The sequence below is a fragment of the Meles meles genome, chromosome 11 (assembly GCF_922984935.1).
Source record: "Meles meles chromosome 11, mMelMel3.1 paternal haplotype, whole genome shotgun sequence".
Taxonomy (NCBI): domain Eukaryota; kingdom Metazoa; phylum Chordata; class Mammalia; order Carnivora; family Mustelidae; genus Meles; species Meles meles.
The window spans coordinates 16,941,857-16,959,233 of NC_060076.1; the positions used below are offsets into that span (position 1 = coordinate 16,941,857).

The following is a 17,377-nucleotide window of genomic DNA, read 5'->3' on the forward strand; positions in this document are numbered from 1 at the left end:
TTTTGCTTCTCTACGTTGTAAATCTGTAAGGGCGAGGATTTTATCTTTTCCTTCTCCACTGATCACGCAGGACCTAGTATATGTCTGACACATATCAGGAACTCCTCATATGTTGGTTGCCTGAATAAAAGAATGAATATTAAAAAAAATAATTAAAACAATCACAAGAACAACACAGAGAGGGGGAATCGTCTTGCAGGTTGGAGGGCACAGTAAACCATGGGCTGGGCTCAAGGAGGACCCTCCCTGGGCCCCTTTGTGCTGTGGAACACAGCGCTAAGGAAAAACCCTGGGGTGGCTTCTATGCTGATTGCCCCTCCCAGCTGCAACCCCGGCTCTCTTAGGATCCTGGGTCTCTTCATGGAGCCACAATCTGTCCATGCTTCAGGGGAAAAAATGCCCCCCACTCTTGTGCAGGCTGCAAATGTCTATGTTGTTCTCCATAGTCTGGAGGGGAAAAAAAAACAAAACAAAACAAACAAAAAAAAAAAACTCCCCAAAACCCACCTAATTTCTATTTGGATGAAGAGTACACTGGGGGCCCTAAGGAAAAATGAGCAATGGGAGGGCAGCTCTCACATTAGTATTGCATACAGACCTTCCACCAGACTGCCCCCCTCCCCTCCCTCCTCCTGCTTCACCCTTTTCATTACTCTAAGGTCTTAAGTTGAAGCCCTTGTTCATTCTTTCCTCTTTCCTTAGCTCTAGGCTCGGGGATGGAGAAAGGAAAACAAAATAAATCATCAAGGAGTAGGGGGGGTGGACTGCATAAAGGAAACCGGCTTTCTGTACGGGGAGATGTCTTGTCTGTGACTGCGGCACCCTGCGGGGTGGCCGAGCTTGGGCCATGTGTGTACGAGCAAATGAACAGTGCCACCCCGAACGCTGCTGTCTTCCGCGATCCAGATGATTTTCCCCAAATGTTTGTGGTACTGACGGTTAACAGAGCCCCTTTCCTTTTGGGATTCCCAGAGTCCTGGGGGTGAATGAAGCTGGGGGGGTGGCAGGGTCTCTCGGTGCTGCTGGGCTGTTAAGGTTCCATAGTTCTCCACACCACCAATGCCCTTCTCCTTCCTCTGTTCCTCGGCCCCCAAACTGCTGGCACGGTTCATTTCCATATGTAGAGGGCTTTGAAGTCTTATTTGCTGTACCCTGGTGTGGGGTTTCATTTTCTTCTGTAAGTATTGCTTTGGGGGATGGGTTTCTCTTCCACGAGTGTGTGTGGATGGTTATATGGTTTTGCTGGCTTAATTTCCCAGTCATGTTATGCTAGAGATCTCTCTCCTCTTCCTCCTTTCGGCTTTTCCTCCCTCTTTCTCCGAGTCCCTCTGTTAGAACTAATGATGGGCCCACCTTGGGAGTTGCTTTCCCTGTTTCAGGAGTTTCTGGCGCAACATCTAAGAGGGAGGCACTCTGGGGTCTGGGTGATCTTTTCCAAGTAGTTCTGGCCCTTCGTCCCTCCTCCTTCCCTCTTCCCTCCTGTCTTCTCTGCCTTCCTTGATCTCTTCTTCCTTCATTTATCTCTTTTTCCTTTTTTATTTATTCTTCACTTCTTCACTTATTTATTCCTGGAAACGGGGATTAGGCCAGCTGCAGGAGGGGCACATTCTAAGAGGAAAGATGAAGCTGGTACGGAATTAACTGATGCGGGGTGGGGGGATGGTCGAAAGAGGAAGGGAGTGCGCCGGAGAGTAGACTGTGCAGATGGTCAGAGCTGGGGGGCTGGACCAGGCAGGGGCATGTGGCCCGAGTGCCCTTTCCACCCTTGGCTCGGTGAGAGACTTTGGACAGTTCACTCCCAGCTCTCCAAGTCTCAGTCTTCCCATCTGTAAACGGGGCTGAAGACAAGAGGATCCACCGTTTAGGGTGTTGGTGAGGAGGCTGTGCTGCTCTCCATGTAGACCGCCAGCACAGTGCCTGTGTGCTAGCGAGGGCGGCACAAACATCTCCTGTTTTCAGTTGTCAGTGGCATCCTGACAGTTCAGTTAATGTTTTCTGTGAATCTCTCCCGGGGAAAAGCAAGTTCAGGCACTGGGGTGATCTGAGAAAGCTTCCTGGATGAGTTATTTTCAAACTGATTCTTAAGGGTGAGTAGGCTGCCTACAAGTGAATTTGGGGTGAGAGCCGAGTGTCGTTCTAACAAAAGGAACAGATGAGCAAAGTCACAGAGGGGCTCTGGAGATTTCTCTTTATGTTTGTAGAGCTTGAAAACCTTCCATGGGTGAATTATCAGGTGTACTTGTCTGTATCCTTCAAGTCTGTACTGTGACTGTGAATAAGGAACAAGGGTGGTGGGCCGAATTATGCACCCCCAGAGCCCTACAGAGTACCCACATCCTAATCCCTGGACCCTGTGAATGCAACCTTGTGTTTACCTTACATGGAGGAACGGTCTGTGTCAATGCAATTAAGTCAATGATCTTGACATGGGGAGATTATTCTCTGGGGCTTACAAGTCATCACCAGTACCCAGAGGGAGGCAGGGGGAGGCAGAAGGAGGTTGGACTTTAGACGGAAGGGGAGGAGGCACTGTGACCACAGAGGTGGGGTTTGGATGGGTTGTGTCCACAAGCCAGACTGGAAGAGGCAAGGGACAGGTACTTCCCTAGAATCCTACAGAGATAGTGTGGCCCAACTGACACCTTTATTTTGGCCCCATGAAACTGATGTTGGACTTCTGGCCTCCAGCAATGGAAGAGGATAATTTTGGTTGGTTTAAGACACTGAGTTTGCAGTGGTTTGTTACAGCAGCCATTGGGAACAGATGCAAACAATAAAAGTATTTGCATGACTTTCAACCCATCACAGTGATAGCTCTGTGATACATACTCTCCGTGTGTGGGAATGAAATGACATTGGACAGGTCTACTGGCTGCCTTTTTCTTCTTCTTCTTCTTTCTTTCTTTTTTTAAGATGGATTGATTGGCAGATTTATGAGAGAGAGTGGGGGGGGGGTGTCAGAGGGAGACACAAACAAGCAGACTCCCCACTCAGCAACCCTGAGATCATGACCGGAGACAAAATCAAGAGTCAGAGGCATAATGGTCGAAGCCACCCAGACACCCCAACTGTCGCTTGTTTCTTGAAGTATCATGTCTCTCATGGGCTCTCTCTGCCTTGGTCTTCCTGTGGTGAGGGGGAGAGCGCCAGCATGGTCAGTAGCCGGCTTTGGAAACGAACGTCAGGAAAGAGCCATCCAGTCTATCAGACTGCCCATGCCACTTCTCTGTGCTTCGTGCAGAATGTCCTGAAAGGAGAACTCAGTGTCCCTGAGGCAGTGGCTTTTCTCACTGTGTTCCATGATGCCCTGGGGCTCTGCAGAGAAGGCACCACTAAAAGGGGGGCAGGGGCACACATACAAGGGGGACTTCTGACCCACGTGCCCGGTCCATACCCACTCTCATTTGTAATGCGTGTTCTATTTCTGTAGAGAGCTGGGTTTGAAGATGGGGCTGTGTTCTGAAAGCGCAGTTGGAAAACTGCTCGATTGCCAAATCAAGTCCACCCCCTCCCATTCACTGAGGAAGCAGGGAACCAGCCAGGGGAGACGATCCTAATGTTCCTCGTAAATTAGTGACAGCACTGAGTTAAATCTGAGGTCTCTGGACTTCTCTTCTGGCACTGGAAACCCAGCTCTAAAACCACACAAACTCAATTACAGAGGAGGGTGTTTCAGAGGTAGGACTGGCTTCCGGAAGCCCACTGCCAACCAGCCTTTCCCAAGTTCTCTCTGCTTCCCACCAGACTTTTCATTGTCCTCGCTGCATTAAATTGAACGATCCCAACAAACAGCTATCATTCTTTGTTTCATTTTCACCTGATAAAACTGTTCCAGCAGGGCTAAGTGACCTGCCAACAGCCAAGCCGCTAGAAGTGGCAGAATGGGGAATTCGGTCTCTTGACCATCTGGCTCTTCAGCTTATGCGCTGTTCATCTCTGAAACTGATTGTCGCGTTCACAGAATGGAAATGCCTTTGCGGGTGTGGACCATTCAGGTCCTGTGTTCAGTTAACAACAGTTATAAATAGCCGGTTGCTTTGTAATATATGACATGAAAACGAGATGCAAAAATATCTCCTTACCTCTGGGGAGAGGTGGTATTTGACCAGGTCTCCACCTGGCCACCCCCAGGGAACTAGGCATGCTGATCCCTGCAGGCTTGGGTCCACACTTCAACTTGAGTCAAACAGCTCATATATTCTTGTTTCCCTAAATGAAGGATGCACTCAAGCAATTGAAAACAACTTCGGGGACAATCTTGTCCCATTACATCTAATGGAATTGAGTGTATGTGGTACACAGTGTGTGCTGATATTTTGTAGAAACAGGCAGGATTTTCCCATTACTCTGAGGATGGATGAAACATGAAATGAACTCCTCAGGGACCTCTCACTTTGTCACAATAGAGCCCGTGAGTCACGTCGTCGGAAGATTCAGGGAACAAAATGCATTTTGGGTTCCCGCTTTGTACCCTCCTATACTCCGCATTTCTCTCTCTCGGTTAATAAATTGGATGGCAAGAGGCTCCTGTAAAAAGGCCCACTTGAAAGGATTTGCCTTGTCATTTAAGGAAATGTCACTGCTGTTTGGAATACAAAGACCCTACTCTGAATGTGGCATTGTCTCTTTCCTGATTGTTTTCTACTTTATATTTTTTCCCCTTTCCGTTTCTTTTTCTTTTTGTTTCCTTAACCTCCTGCTCACAAAGAACAAGAAAGTTTCTGCCTTTTGCTTGGAGGCTGTGTCTGCCTCTGCCTCTCACCATCTGTCTGTGTATCTCCGTCTCTTGTGTGTAAAAATGTTTTGGCAGATCATTCCTATCTCAGTGAATAAAGTGCCCATGACAGAGCGAAATGCAGCGACCAGGAAAGAAACTGTTTGATTCATGAACATCTACTCTCTCTGGGGTCCATTTCTACCTGAACTATTTCCTTCTTTCTTTCTGTCCTCACTTTTATTAAGTTGTTTTCTCCTCCGAGCATGACATGAGATTTCCTTACTCAAGGACTTTAAGAGACACAAAATGTCCCATCTCTCAAAATGTGAGAACTGCAGTAGTTTCAAGAGATCATCTAATTCTCAATATCTCTTCGCTCTGACCTTAATCAAGGATAACCTTGGGTCTCTAGAGAATCCAGCACCATCGTGGCTGGTCTCCTTCTGAAATGTCTGAGTATTTATAGATTCAAGGGTGTGCAAAGGCCATGCAGAAGCAGTGGTTCAGCCTGACCGTGTTGCTGCTGGGCAAGTGGAGGTCCAGAGAGACAAAGGGACCTCATCAAGGTCAAATGTAGTTGTTTGCAGAACTACGACTGATATCCTGACCTCCTTTGCTTCCACTTTCTGACTCATCACATGGACATAAAGGGATGGGATGTCTTGTAAAAACAGCAACATTGTATGTTTTATGGCACTTTACAGTTTATATTAAGAGCTGTCCTGCTCATGACCTCATTTAACCATGGCGACAATGATTCTGGGAGACAAGCTAAGGCCATTATTAGCATCTGTTTTTTACAGAGGCTGGAAGTGATGGGAGCTGTCCAAGGTGCTGAGGTAATCCAACTAGGAAGGGTCAGGACTAGGCTCTCCTGATCTCTGGACTGGGACTAGCACTTCCGCTGCTGCCTTTCGGCTTCACTTGCTTTCACAGGTCTTAGCATGGTAGAGCCTGGTGACCGGTGGGGCAGCTGAATGATTCTTTAGAGGGGGATGGCGGAATTCATCAGGGCACACAAGACATTTTTCTTCTACATCAGCTATCCCTGCCCGTCTATTATCTCTCCCAACTGGGCCACACTTTCCCTTCTCTCCATGTCTCTGTCTCCTGGCATGGAGGGGTGTAGGTGGGGGGTGGGGCATGATGTCTCAGGAAAAAAGTCCTTTTTACCTCCTGTCCAGGAAACAAAGTTTTCTCTCCGAACCTTGTTTTTTTTCCTCAAGAAGCCTCAGTTCGCATCTCAGGAAAAGGCTACAGTGCCAGGTGGGGTCTTCTCTCTCTCCCTTTAAAAAAAAAAATTGGTAAAAGAAAATATTTCCAGATTTAACAGATCAGTGCATTAAAATCCATAAATATTTGGTCAGCGTGTGGTCCTCGGAGAGGCTCTTGGCAGAAAGCTGAGTGGGTATGTGCGCCTCTCTCTCCCCCTTTCCCCTTCTTCCTTCACCCCAAACATTTGGGTAATCTATTTACTAATGAACTCAATATTAATGTATCCATTTTTCTCCGTTAGTGTCAGATTTCATTAAGAAACATGGGAGGCCTGACATTAATTGTATGAAAAATGGGTCTCAAGAAAGCTGTTGGGTTCTTGCTTCTTAACAGAGAAAGGTTCCCCAAGAAAAAGCACGGTATTTCTCTGCTGGTCTGCTGACGTTGGAGATGTTGGCAGCAACGCATTGTGTGTGTGTGTGTGTGTGTGTGTGCGTGCACTCAGGGACCACTGGGAGTGGGAGAATGTTACCTTGTTTCCTCCTGTCTCCAGGATATACAGATCCTATGTACTTTTCACAGTCTCAGCTGTGGTGTGGCATGGTGGAAAAAGGATTATAGGTAGAGTTGAACTCATTTCAGTTCCTACCCTATTAAAATTTCTGTGACCTGGAACAAAATCAGTTCCCTCTCTGAGCCTCAGTTTCCTTATTGGCAAAATGTAAAATACTAATATCAGTTGGTGAGAGAAAATTAGGAGTTTTCATATACTGTAGCCGGGAATCCAACAATGCCTGAACACTATTGTGTCCATTACTTTCTCTTCTGCTGCTGCTGCAAGACCCAAGATCCCCCTAAGGGATACTCTGCAGAGCATGGGGGAAGGCTGGATGAAGCCAGTAGTTGAAACAGCAGCCCAGGTGGGGTCAACAAGACCTCTATCATCAACTCCCAGCCAGCCCCTGAAGACCTCTGGAGAGCTGCATGAACTTACATAGCTGATGAGAAGAAGCAGTCAAAGCTGGATGGTTGGATTTACCTGCCCATCTTGGGGTCAGTAGAGATAAAAAAGAAAGAAAATGAAAGAAAAAAAGAGTTCCCATGGATGGGTGTGCTGTTTAATTTCAATGACCCAGCATGAAAATGAAGGTGATCCAGTCATTTTTATTGGTTTCACCAAGCCATTTAAGAGCTGGAGCTTGGTAGATTAGTGGTAGTGATCAGGGGAGAGCAGAAACTCCTTCCGCCTGTATGTGTCTCATATAATTCATTCATGTCATGTCTATCCTGACCCACCCTGCACCATTTTCTGCACTTGCATGGAGACAGGTCTTTCTTTCTTCCTTCCTTTTTTTTTTTTTTTAAGGTTTTATTTATTTACTTAGAATGAGGGAGCACAGAAATAGCAGGGAGCAGCAGAGGGAGAGACAAGCAGGCTCCCTGCTGAGCAGGGAACCTGATGCGGGGCTCTATCTCAGGACCCCGAGATTATGACCTGAGCTGAAAGCAGAAGCTTAACCAAGGCTGAGACACCCAGGCATCCTGAGACATGTCTTTCTTATACCAATACACTTATCACTTTCTTCTGCATCTCAGAGAATGTTGTGAATATCATCTGTTTTGTGAATTACTTGCTAAGCCCTCAGGACCTTGTCTTTTGTGTGTCCAGCACAAGATAAGCCATCTGAAAAAGTTTTGGAGAATATATGTACGTGGGTGGATGGATGCATGAATGCATGGTTGGACACAGAAATGGAGAAGAGCCATGCAGTTGAGTGTTGGCATACTTAAAGAAGAGAGTTCTTAGGTATAGACCTAAGAATGAAGAGAGGCTAAGTGGGACATTTTATTTGGGGAATTAAAAGATTAAGAAGACAAATTCATTAAGGTCATGTTGAGCATGGGACCAGCTCAGGAAATTAGATGTCCTAAAAGGTATTTTGAGTAGAAAGTAATAATTTTAAAAAGATAGACTTGTATTGCATAGAGGACTAGTAGTCTCACTCTCCCATTGGCACAATTGGAATCTCCAATTGGCACAATTAGAATCTTTCCTAATCCCCTATTTTCTCTAGCCAGTCTGTGAGGATGAGAGGGTGATTAGGGGGTATTGGGAAATGATAGACAGATAAGTGATAGATCAATCCATTGGTCTCTCCCACTTCCCTATTTGTTTCATTGTTCATTGACTGAGAGCAAAATTAGGTTCCCATAAATCCACCAAATATGGATTTTTGGTAACACTGTGACTGTTGAAAGATGAGCCAGTTTTTTATACCCATTGGATTGGCTGCCCAAGGTCATTAGCACTCATTCAGCTGACCCCCATGCCTTGGATATGAAGTTAAGTGTGTGTGTGCTTCTGCTTCTCCCCTTGACTGTGACTAACTCAGTGTGTCCTATATTGTTTTCACTTAAAACAGAGTTTCTACTGGTTGATTGTTTGCAGAGAAGTTCCCTACCTTTTCTCCTCTGTGATGGCTCGTTTCCTGAAATCTGCATCAGTAGGAGGGAAATTCAACAGTGAAAATTATATGTCTTGCACTCAGACAAATGTGCAGACTACCTTTAAAAGCCATGTCATCTCCAGAAAGTCATTATTCTCTAATCCTAGATATCCTCACCTGAACAATGGGTATACTACTTTTCCTTCATGGGGCTGTTCAGAGAATGGGATGAGATAATGTTTGCAAAGCACCCAGTTTCATGCCAGCCATGACTACGCTCACGATCTTGGGCAACGTATGGTACATATGAAAGAAATGAAAATGACCTCTTTTTTCATTGCTCTTGGTTCCAGCTTCTCAAAGATTTTTAGCTTGGGCCTAATGTAAAGGAATTTTGATTCCCGGAACCTAGAAGTCATAGGTCACTGCCCTGCAATGGAACAATTTTAATTCCTTGAATAAGCCAATTAACTTATGGCTGCCTTCCCCCCATTGGCCTCTGGGGACCCATCTACAGAATGGGAAGTCCCTATTTCACGGGAATTTGTTGCACTGAGCAGAGGTACAGTTGGGAGATGTGTGATTCCTCGGGTTCCTCACATAAAATGTGATTTGCAGTACATATTTTTAAAACCCATCTTCATTAATTCGGTGTTAACATTATTTATTCTTATTTATGTATTTATTTATTTATATTGCTTCTCTTTCCAAAAATAATGTTAGATGGCTTATTTATTCATCCAAACTGTGACAGCAAACAGATACACAGCTAAAGGGGAAAATGGGAGGTCCATACTTTTGAGTGTGTGCGTGATGGTGTTTTGTGCTTCTTTTTAAATTCATCCTTTATGGCAGAACTTGTCACAAAGGATAAGGCTTCCAGTTATGGGGGAGTGACAGGACATGATCCCTCTGGAGGCACAAACACAATGGATCTGGAACTTCTGCGAGTAGAGAACAAAGGGGCAGGGGGGCTGTCTGGGAGGTGAGAGGAGGGGGGGTGGCCGTTGACTGCCAGAAGCCATCGGCTGGAGGGCAAAGCGTCACACATCCTAGGTGAGGTCAGGAACATTGTCATAGACCTAGGCTGACCGGGACTTGGATGACTGGCAGTGAGTCGGTGGGAGTTACTAAGGTGTAGGAAAACAGTTGCCGAAGACCGGGTGCAGAATACATATGAGATACTGTTATTTAGTGTGATCTGGTGGCTGAGATGGGCTTCTTCCTACAAACAGGACCAGGTCCAGATTAAGGCAAGCTTCTTCTTTGTCCCCGCAGGATGCCGTGCAGCAGATGCTCATCACTCAGGGCTCCAGGGCTCCAAAGCCCTGAGTTCCCCTTTTCACCTCCTGAAGAACTTTCTTTAATTCTTCGGAGATCTCCCCTGCTGAATGTCAAGGAAACAAAGAACAAATTAATCCCTGCATTAGGAGGGTGGAGGTTAATTTGTATAAAAGATGAGTGACAGCTCACGACTGGATCATTCCCCCAGGCAGTCTCTGGGGAGCTGTGCACACATGTGAACCCGCACGCACACACATCCTCACTCACATGCTGTGTGCAAACCTCCCTTAGACTCACCATAACCCGGCATCTCCTGTCTGAGCCCTTGTCTCAGAAACAGGCTTAGCAAAGGGCAGAATGGGAAGATTTCTGTGTATCTGGTGGTCTTTTTCCCCTCCCCTCTTTCTCTTTCCAGACCTCCTGTCTCCTTAAGCTACCTACACTGGCTGCCAATTTGTTCAATGAAGCTGCCGTGTGTTGTTAATATTGTCAGGATTTATTGCAAAAGGTGTGCCTGGAATGATTTCTTTTTCCTTTTCTGTTTCTATCCCGAGAGCAGCATGGATGGCTAGTGGTGTGATTGCAACTCTGGGTACAGACACATGTGGAATTTAGTCTTAATCCTGCCCCTGTAGTGCTGTGGGATCTTGGGCAAGTCCCCCTTTCCTCTCTTGCTCTGAGTTCTCCATCTGTATGATCAGATGGGGTGAATTTTAAGGTTACAGCTCTAGAATTTTATAACTTGATTCATTTAAGGGATTCCTCATTCATTGAGGAACAAGACTGTGAGAAAGTCCTTTGAACCTCAGTTTCCCCTGCAGCAAAATATAAGCAGGGATGGAGTTAAGGGGGCTCTGCAGGTCTAATTTAATATGGAGCTTAATGAAATAGCTTTCTTACAGTCTGGGTTCAATGCTAGCTCCTGACAGTCAATGTCATTAGAGACCCAGATCATTCCAAACAGGGGATCTCTGTGCTCCAGTTAACCCAGTACCTAATTGAGGGATACATCGTTAGATCAACCTTCCTAACATGCAGGTGTTTGCACTGTGTTCAAACCTAGTACTTCCCAAGTACTTCCCAAGGAGCTTAAGGGGCGGGGGAGATAATTCAGAAACGTATAGGAGTCTGGGGATCATCATATATCCATTTTTCTTTCAACAAATTTTTGCTGAGTGTTTTACTATGTTCCAGCCTCCATTCTTTTTTTTTTTTTTTTTTTTTAAATTCTGGATATAGTTGACACCCAATGTTATGTTTGTTTCAGGTGCAAAACAGTGATTCAGCAACTCTGTGTGTTATGCTGTGTTAATCACATGCATAGCTACGCTCACCATACACTACTTGAACTGTATTTCCTACGCTCTACCTTTCATTCCTGCGCCTTATTCATTCCATAGCTGGAAGCCTGTACCTCCCATTTCCCTTCACCCATTCTCCCCAGCCCTCCAACCCCCTCCCCTCTGGTGACCATCAGTTTATTCTCTGTATTTATAGGTCTGTTTCTGCTTTTTGTTTGTTTATTCATTTTTTTTTTGTTTTTAGATTCCACATGGAACAGAGATCTTAGGATATTTGTCTTTTTCTGCCTGACTTAGTGTGATATAAGGTCCCTCCACGTTGCCACAAATGACACAGTCTCATCCTTTTTTATGGCTGAGTAATATTCCTGTGTGTGTGTGTGTGTGTGTGTGTGTGTGTGTGTGTGTGTGTGTGTGTTTGTATACACCCCTAGCACGTTGTCTTTTTCCATTCATCCTGTCACTCCATTCTCAATTCTAGGAAGCCAGAAAGATCCAGTCAGATCCTTATGGAGCTGACAAAGAAGCAAAAAAATTGTTAAACAAGTAAATGAATGCGTGAGTGGTGAAATTTAAGGTAGCAGGTAGGGCTCTGAAGAAAAGAAGGCAGGGTTATGTGACGGAGTGCCTTGGGCGGCAAAGTAAGGGTTGCTATTTTAGAACCTGTCATTAGGAAGATCCTGGCAAAAGTGGCAGTTTGGAATATGAGAAGGTTAAGCCAAGAGGAAGGTCTGGGGAACAGCCTTTCAAGGAGGGAAGAGGTACGAGTAAAGGTGCAGAGGCTGGGGGCAGGGGGGAGTGCCTGTTGGCTCCTTTGGTTGGGTACCTGCTCTTGAATTTGGCTCAGGTCATGACTTTGGGGTCCTGAGACTGAGCCCTGCTTTGGGCTCCATGCTGAGTGTGGAGCCTGCTTGAGATGCTCTCTCTCCCTCTCCCTCTGCCCCTCCGTGCACTCATGTGTGTGCATGTGCTCTCTCAATGAATGAATGAATAAAACAAAGGCGCAGAGGCTGGGACAGGCTCTGTGTGCAAAGGAATCGAGCAAGGAGGCCTTTGGCTGGAGGCAGGTGAGTAAAGGGAGCCAGGTGGTTAAGGCAGATGGTGGGAGACCATGGTGGAGAGTGGAGCTGGCCTTGCCTAGCATCATAATTCTCCCCCGTGTCAAAGGAAGTGCTCACATTCCACTTCTCATGTAATGCTTGTAATGACCCTGAGGGCGAACATTGTTGTCCCCATGATGGACATCAAACCACGTCCTGGGGATGGCTTGACTTCTCCCTGTCTCAGAGGTAAACAAGTACCAACCTGGATTCGAGAGCAGTCCTTCCTGACTCCAGGTGATTTCTAACCCACCACATTGCCAGTTTCAACAGAGGCTCGGAGATGGGGACCGTTCCTTATCCTGTGCTGTCCCTTTCCCCGCTGGGGACAGGGGAACTGACTGTCGGGGATCAGTTCAGGACAGGAGCCCACAAACTCCGCCCCCCCACCTGTTTGATTGGAATCCAACCCCACCCCATTTTCACGTATTGCCTCTGGCTCCCTTCCCACTACAGTGGCCAAGTTCACTGCTAAAGACACCATATGGCCTGCAAAGCCAAAAATATTTACCATCTGGCCTTAACAGGAAAAGGTTGCTGCCCTCCGGTTTGGAACACGAGTTGGTGAACAGAACCAAGATCTGCCGCCTAGTCTTGAATCAGGCGGTTAATCTGGACTAAAAGGGATGCGTGATGAAGAGGGAAGGAAACTGGCCCCCTGCCCAGCACTAGTATTAGCTCACAAGTGAATCAGAGACCTTTTTCTGCTCCTGTTTAAATTATCTTCTGTTTAAGATGGGCAAGTTGGAGAAGATCGGCGGCTTCCAAACTACCTTAGCAGTATTTTCAATTAAAGCCCGGGATCTAAAACAGAATTTAGAAACCGCTCTCAATTGAACTTCCCCATTTCCCTGCGGTGACCCCCCGAGCGTTCCCATGGGCCTCTGGGGTATGGCACGTGGAGGGCAATGTGAAAATCATGAGGTTGGACCATTTTATTGTCTGTCCTGGCTCCCCCATTCTGTTTATAATGAACACGGGTGAGTACCTCACATATGGAGATGCTGAGAAAATCAGTTTTCTTCTCTGAAATCAAATTGTCTTTTGGAAAGAAAACATGTTATTTTTCCTCTCTGGCCCTCGATTTCTTCGTTCATGTAATGAGAACAGCCATCTCCACGTCCCAGAACCATCCTGGGGATTCCGTGAGGTGCCGCGTGCCAAGGCCCAGTTGATGAGGTGGGACCCAGAGGAACGGGGGGATTCCTTCTAGACCTGGGTTCAGGTCAGGCATTAGCTTTTATTTATAAACAGTTTTATTGAGATATAATCCCCAGGCTATATATTTCATCTACTTAGATGGTAATTCAATCGATTTTCGTATCTTTGCAGATATGGGCAACCGTCCCCAGCCATCTTAGAACATTTTAAGCACATCAGGAAGAAACCTCTTACCCTTTAGCGATGACCTCCCAAAGCAACCACTAATCTACTTCCTGGTCATTTCATACAAAAGAAATGACAGAGTACATAGTGTTTTATGACTGGCTTCCTTCACTTAGCATGACTTCAAGGTTCACCCATGTTTTAGCAGGTGTCATCGGTAGCTCATTCCTTTTGAAGGCCATCGAGTAGTCTGTTGTATGGATGTATCACAGTTAGTTAATGATGCCTCAGTTGGTGGCCATTGGGTAGTCCTTTGGCTGTTGCGAATGCTGCTGTTACAAACATTTGTGTACACGTTTGAGTGGGGGCAGGAATCCGTGCCTGTCTCGGGCAAGAAATTTAATTAAACCCCCTAAACCTCCATTTTCTTAACTTTTTCATCTCTCTCTCTCCCTTTATTTTTCTCATCCTTCAAACAGGCTGCACCTGCATTCTTGAAGGCCTGTTGTGAGGGACGTGTGATGAGTCATGGTGCAACATCTAGCTTGGAGCCTGACGAGTAGCTCTAATGAGCGGCATACTGCCATGCTGAGACGAAGCAGGTCCTCCAAAAACGCAAGCAATCCGTCTCTTCTTTCCCTCTTGCATTAGGTCTAGAGGGTCCTTGATGGTGGGAAGCCAACCGCACAAGGGCCTTCTATTTTCTAGTTTTGCAAGCTGAAGAACCTGCCTGGTGAAGTCTGAAAGACATTTAGCATCTTAGAATATATGTGAGAATTACACAGAACATGGCTGTGGGTGCTGTTGGGGAGAGAGGGACTGGAAAGAGAATAGGAAGAGGAAGGTAAATATCTTTCTGCTTCCTACCTTTAAAAGGCCAAGAAGACCCTTCCAAGTGGTTGTGTAGTGAAACCCAGAAATTTGACTCATGGATCCAGTTGGGGGGTGTTTTCTGTCCCTCCATCTCTGGTTGTCTTACGGTTTAATCTTCAAAAGTTCCAGCTGAAATATTCTTTCCATTCTGTGTTGGTAATAATGTTTCAAGGGCACCCACAATGGGTCCTGTGCTTGGTGTACACTGTCCATTTATTCATGAGTTCTTCATCTAGCTTCTGCTCTGTGCCAGTTACTTTATGCTAGCCTGGTGGATAGACAGATAGATCAGTGAATCAGATAGACACAGCCCTTCCTCTGTGAAGGTACAGCTTATTTTATTTCCTCCTCAGAACCCCATTTGATGGATGAGAACACTTAAGGCTCAGTACGTTTAAGCTGCCTAGTAGGTGGTAGAAACCTATTGGAATTCTTGTTAGTCTCCAAAACCCTTATTCTTTTTGTTAAATCACACTGTTTGCAGGTAAACACAAGACATAGGAAATGTGATGTCTGAGATTAAGACACTTAGCATTGTCATTGCATAATGCCTTCTCCCTGTGTTAGGACTGATTCAGCGATGAGGGACCGAAACCCCAACATCCCAATGACTACCTTGAGATGGTGTCTGTCTCTTTTGTAGTTGACTGTGCTATAGGAAACCTAGGGTCCTTTGATCTTGCCTTTGACCTTTGCTCTTGGGTCTACAGTCCCCAGTTCATCACATGGATCAACATGGCTGTCTCAGCTGTACCTCTTGTGTTCAAATTCTAGCCACATGAAGGAGAGAAGTTTAGGACAAGAAATGCCCCCTTCGTTTCAGGAATTGTCTGCAAGTTAAGCTAACTTCTATTTACATCCCTTTAGCCAGGACTCCATGATCAAAACTATCTCCAAGGGAAGGTGGAAATTGCGTAGCTAAAATTAGGGGATTCTGTGTGTTCCCCTCCCCACTTGTATTCACAGAGGTTGACAGAAAGGAGGGTGTAGGCTATGAGGAGTGGGCAGACAATAGGTAATTGGGGTTGGAGGCAGAGTCTTGCGCTAAGGTCAAGTTCAAGAATTGAAGTAAGAATGGGGGAACACCAACTCTTGGCTCCTTTCATACCTGGAGTCCAAGGCTTCATGCCTCCCTGTCCTCCCTTCTGTTATCTGTACTGGAATCACTAACCAATCTTTGGAGAGTCTTTAGGGCGGGTATGGAGAGGGGCCCACGGTGGGTTTCCACACATCCCTGACATTTGGCTAAGCTTCCTTTCTGTCTCGGCTGGGCTCATTTCTTGCCACGTGAGTTGGGTTTGCTGCAACCTTAGGCAGAGTGTACAAAAATGACCATGTGTTCTTTAGCACATTTAGGCCTGAGAATTATTTACTCTTGTGAACTGGCTGGAGCAGCCTGGTGGAGGAGGGTGTAGGGGCACAAGCCAGACCCTCTTGGGCAATCTCTCCTTTGGGGACTCTGGCCACATCAGCTTATTTCTTCGGTAATGGGGAAGCTGTAGGTACAGAGAAACACGTCCTCATATGGGTGCACGGTGGTTAAGCGTCAGGGCTGTGGAGTCACAAGGGCGCGGGCTTGAGTCCACACACTGCCAGTTCCTGCTGACCTTGGTGAAGCTCTTAACCCCTGTGAGTCCCAGTTTCTTCACGTAGAAATAGGAATGTTAACAGTTCACGCTTCATAGGGCAGATTGAGAATGAAAAGAGATAGCGCATGAGAAGTGCCAAGCGCAAGCTCCTGGGACATTGTGTGCTTAAGAGTGGTGGTCACATCTATTATTATTTTAGTGTCAAGCCCGATTCCTGGAACACAGTAAACAATAAATGGTAGCTATTATCATTGCAATCTCCTGGCTTTTCTGGGCCCTGCATTTATGACCCCAGCACCAACTGAGCATGGCCACTTTGTTTGGAGTCCCTGAGAGCTAACACCTCTTGCCAAGTCCTCTTGGAGAAGGAAGTACATAGGGCCCCTCTTCTCACCTTCTCTCCGTGTTCCCCCCGCTTCCTCATTTAGTTGATTAAAAACAGCAGGGTTTCGTCTCCCTCTTTCTTGGTGGTTCTCCTCCCCCCTGCCTTCCTTCAAAACCCTCTCCTAATTCATCCTCACCCAACAGTGACAGGGACCCTGAATGCATGTTTAAAAATGAGAAACTTGAAAGCAATGAGTTGGACAAATTAACTGCTTAACGTGATGAAGGCGAGGTGGTTGCCTCTAGGTCAGAACTGTGAGAGTAGCTTAATGTGTCTGGTTTTTTTTTTGTTTTTTTTTTTTAAGAGGTTCCACACCCGGTGTGGAGCCCAACCTGGGTCTTGAACCCATGACCCTGAGATTGAGACTAAGAGTTGTTGCTACCAATTGAGCCACTGCAGGCACCCCTGACCTGCAGTTTTTGAAGGGCAGTCAGCTTAAATACCTCTTCTTCCTTTAAGTCTTCTCTAGCCTCATGTACAAGGTCATCTAGCCCTGATTTTCCAGCTGGAAGTCACCCTTCTCTGCTCTTCTAGCTGGAGGTCACCTTCCCCTGCTCTACCTGCTGGGGCGACCTTTCTCTGATCCTCCAGTTAGAGGAGCACTTTCTACAACCCTCTTACAGAAGTTGCTTTTCTCTTTTCCTCGGGGAGGAGGCCACCCTCCCCTTCTCTTGAATCCCAGTGGAAGTTAGACCTCTCCCATAGAGTCCAGACTCCTTGGGATGGTAGCCAAGCCTTCACTTTACCTTCCTTTCCCTTGCCACCTTGAAATAACACCCACTCTTCTTATCTTCCCCATGAGACTGTGATTCGTCACCCCCTCTGGAAAGGATTCTCCATCACTTTCTTCTCAAAGTGACTCGGCGCCACCTAGCTCAATCACTCTGTGCCTCTAGGCTGAGTCAACCCCTGGGGCCAGTAATGAATGCCTGGAGAAGTGTCCCAAGTTCTGGTCCCGAATCAGCCTGAGACTGACTAAGTGACCTTCCAGCCCTTATCTATGCCCATTTCCCTGGGATGAAAACATGAGGCCACTCAGCAGTCACTGCCATGCGCAAGGATGGTGAGGGATTAATTAAGATTCATCAGGAAAGTGCTTTTCCACAGTGTAGGGAGGACCTCGAGAACACCCATGAGCTC

The 17,377-nt window shown here is 46.4% G+C and overlaps 1 protein-coding gene across 3 annotated transcripts in view; it reads left to right on the forward strand.

The window, feature by feature from the left end:
* The window catches only part of ASTN2 (astrotactin 2), an 875,241-nt gene that overhangs the window by 71,549 nt on the left and 786,315 nt on the right, over positions 1–17,377 (forward strand). The window lies entirely within an intron of this gene.